Source organism: Camellia sinensis, chromosome 7 (assembly GCF_055761805.1).
Source record: "Camellia sinensis isolate YWXY chromosome 7, ASM5576180v1, whole genome shotgun sequence".
Taxonomy (NCBI): domain Eukaryota; kingdom Viridiplantae; phylum Streptophyta; class Magnoliopsida; order Ericales; family Theaceae; genus Camellia; species Camellia sinensis.
In genome coordinates this window covers 3,909,732-3,914,021 of record NC_138967.1, presented here as the reverse complement: position 1 = coordinate 3,914,021, position 4,290 = coordinate 3,909,732, and positions in this window count along the sequence as shown.

Genomic DNA, 4,290 nt, shown 5'->3' with positions numbered 1-4,290 from the left:
AAAACATAAAAAGCCTTTTCCAAAAAAAAAAACCGAAATTATCATTTGCCAAGTCATTTAAAAAAATAACACAGAAAAGTCTTTTTCCAAATAAAAAAAAAGAAAACAAAAAAAACAGAAATAATCATTTGCCATGTCATTTAAAAAAAATAACACAAAAAAAGTCTTTTTCCAAATAAAAAATAAAAAACTGAAATTATTATTTGCCACGTCATTAAAAAAAATAACATAAAAAAACCTTTTCCAAATAACAAAAAAAAAAACGAAATTATCATTTCCACGTCATTTAAAAAAAAACATAAAAAGCCTTTTTCCAAATTAAAAAAAAAAAACGAAATTATCATTTGCCACATCATCTAAAAAAAATAATAAAAAAGCCTTTTCTAAATAATAAAACAAAAAACAAAAAAAAAATCAAAATTATCATTTGCCACGTCATTTAAAAAAATAACATAAAAAACCCTTTTGCCAAATAAAAAAACAAAAAATAAAAGCAAATAACAAACAACAAAAACAAAGAAAACACCTACAAATAAAACCGAAATTAGCACGTCATTTAAAATGAAAAACATGAAAAAGCCTTTTCCAAATTAAAAAAAAAAAAAAACCAAAAAAACCGAAATTATCATTTGCCACATCATTTTAAAAAAAAAAACATAAAAAGCCTTTTCCAAATAAAAAAACAAATGAAAAAAAATTGAAATTATCATTTGGCACGTCATTTAAAAAAAAATAAAAAAGCCTTTTCCAAATAATAAAACAAAAAACAAAAAAAAATCAAAATTATCATTTGCCACGTCATTTAAAAAAATAACATAAAAAACCCTTTTGCCAAATAAAAAAACAAAAAAATAAAAGCAAATAAAAAACAACAAAAACAAAGAAAACACCTACAAATAAAACCGAAATTAGCATGAATTCCACGTCATTTAAAATGAAAAACATGAAAAAGCCTTTTCCAAATTAAAAAAAAAAACAAGAACAAAAAAAATCGAAATTATCATTTGTCACATCATTTTAAAAAAAAAAAAACATAAAAAGCATTTTCCAAATAAAAAAACAAATGAAAAAAATTCGAAATTATCATTTGCCACGTTATTTAAAAAAATAACATAAAAAAGCCTTTTCCAAATAATAAAACAAATAAAAAAACAACAAAAACTAAATAAAAACCTAAAAACAAAACTGAAATTAGCATGGATTCCACGTTATTTAAAATGAAAAACATGAAAAAGCCTTTTCCAAATAAAATTTTTAAAAAAAATGAAATTATCATTTACCACGTTATTTAAAAAAATAACATAAAAAAACCTTTTCCAAATAATAAAATAAATTAAAAACAACAAAAACAGGAAAAAGACAAAAATAAAACCAAAATTAATATGGATTCCACGTGGTTCAAAATGAAAAACATGATGAAGCCTTTTCCAAAAAAAAAAAAAAAATTCAACAGAACCTAAAAAAAAAGACAAAAAAATAAAACTGAAATCAACATTTTTCACGTAAAAAAATAAAAAATAAAAATGGATGTTCATGGTCCACATTTTCAATGGGCTCATGAACATTTTCTCGCTGATTATTAGTCTCTCTGCCTGTGTAGTTGTTGGGTTGCTGTTTGTTGTCCGGTTCATGTTGGATATTTGTTTTTGACTTTTTTGTTTATAGGTCTGTTTCCTTTTCTTGTTTGGATATGTATAGTTGATGTACGTTTTTTTTTTTTTTTTGATCCTTTGTATAGTTCTGGGTAGGGCCTGGGACATGTCCCTTGTATTCTTGTGTTAGTTTTTTGTTTTTATTTTATGACCTACTTATTCAAAAAAAAAAAAAAAAAAAAAAACATGAAACAACTTTTTGCAAAATAAAAAACAAATTAATATAAAAAACAAAAAAAAAAAACAAAAAACATTGACAAACAAATAACATCTAAATGTTAATTTTCCACGTCATCAAAAAAATCATAAAAAGGTTTAGGGCAAATTACAAGCATCCTCTCGAAATTTGGTAAAAATATAGATTTTTTCCTGAAGTTTGGGAAATTACATCTCGTTCCCTGAGATTTATATTTTTATAATAAATTATCCTCTGAAGTTTTTATTTTTATACAGATTCCCTTTTAATTTTTCCTAATTTATTATGAAAATTTGAACATTAAGAAGTAATTTGTAATTTCTTAAATCTCAAGAAAAAATCTGTATTTTTATCAAATCTCGAAGGGTATTTGTAATTTGCCCAGAGGTTTATCCCCAAAAAAAAAAAAAAAGTATGGCTGACGTGTACCGCTCAGCCGCCCACAGCGTCCAACATGTACCCCAAGGCCAGTTTGGTAATTTATGGAACAGTCTACAAAAAGTTAAAAAGTTAAACAAATTATCTTAAATTAAACTTTTTAATTTTAGTATAAAATAATCAAAAAAAAAATTAAAAAGCGAACTCACCAGACGAATCCTAAACGAGTATCACGACAAATTTGACCCGTTTAACTTCATGCACTGGAGACAGCATCTTCTACCATGTTTGACCCGTTTTAACTTCATGTACTGGAGGTTGCTTTTTTTTTTTCTTTTTTTTCTTTTTGAAGTGGATTAAAAGTCATTTATTATTTTTTAACTAATTTTTAGTCATATTTTGTTATATATGTTAAAAAAAAATTAAAAAGTTAATTTTTAATTATCTTTTCAAAATAATTTTATGTTGTCGTTTGGCAAAAATTCTTTTGGTTGGCTTTTTAGAGTTGAGGTTTTTTTAGCTTAGGAAGTTGGGACTAAAAAGTTCGTTTGACAATTTTTTTTTAGTTTTTTTTTTTAATTTTTGTGAAAAAAAAATAAAATAATTATGATTTAAATATGATGTTTCGTGTTATTAACTTATTTTGTATTTTGTGTTTTTTTAGTTCCAATTGGACTAGCCAAATGAAACCTATTTTAGTTGGTTATTTTAACCTAGATAAAAAAGTTGTGTTTGAGAAGGTAGTTAACTTCTTTTTTGCTTTTATAGTAGTTGATTTAATGATTACAAGAGAAAAAATAAAATGATTATGGATTAGATAAAAAAGTTGTGTTTGAGAAGGTAGTTGACTTCTTTTTTACTTTTATAATAGTTGATTTGATGATTACGAGAGAAAAAATAAAATGATTATGAATTAGATATGATATTTTATTTTATTGACTATTTTAAGCTATTTAATATTTTAAAAAGTTATTTTAACTCAACCAGATTCCCCAACATGTTAAAGTGATTGTATATAGTAATAAGATCAGATTTTTTGAGAATTGGCGGTGTTTGGTAACTTAGTTTTTAGGGTTTTTTTTTTTTGTTTTTTTTCAGTATAAGACAAATATTTTACAAAATTAAAAAAAATAAATTCAAATAAAATATCACATCAAATTCCATAATTATTTTATTTTTTCTCTCACAAATATCACATCCAACCATAAAAAAATCCAACTATCGTTCTAAACACAAAAAAAAATTCTCTAATAAAATCCTATAACTAAAAAAACCTATAAAAAAATTCAATTCCTAAACACCCACAGAATGTGAATGGATTATTGTATCCTCAAACATGATAAAATCAATAATCAGTTCACACGTTTTGAAAGAATATTTGATTGGTATCAAAGTTGTGCATATGATTATTTAAGACCAAACTATAAATGTATTTTGTTTACACATTTTAAAAGTATGCAAACAAAATTTGACTCATGGTATTTTTTTCATCGAACCACTCTAAACAATGAAATTCATCATTTTAAATAGAGTGAATATACTTTCTGAATAAAGAATCTATGGTTTTATATCAATAAATTTATTATTATTATTTTTTTTTTTTTTGACATACTCTGATAAGGTTTTTGAACAAAGTTGCTGGGCAACAATCTAAGTAAGCAACTTATTTGTTACAAATTATCATATTATCTCTATATTTCTTTACGTATCTTTTTATAGAAGATAAAAAAAACATTAATGCTGTGTTTGGTTGGGGGATTTAGGGAGGGATTTGGAAAGGGAAAAGGAAAAGGTGTGTGAAACTATGTGAAATGTAGGTATATTTTTTTAACATTTCACCTACCTTTTTCATTTCCCTTTCCAAATCCCTCTACCAAACACAGCATAAATAATCAAATCCCAAATCACTCCTAAGAATAAAGTCTAGTCACAAACACACCTTGTTTTAGGTATGGTTTATAAGGAATAATATTATGTATAATGAAAGAAATATTATGAAATGCTTTATGAAAATTTTCTTTTCTTTTCTTTGATTAGTGAATAGTATTTTGTTATGCGTGTAAT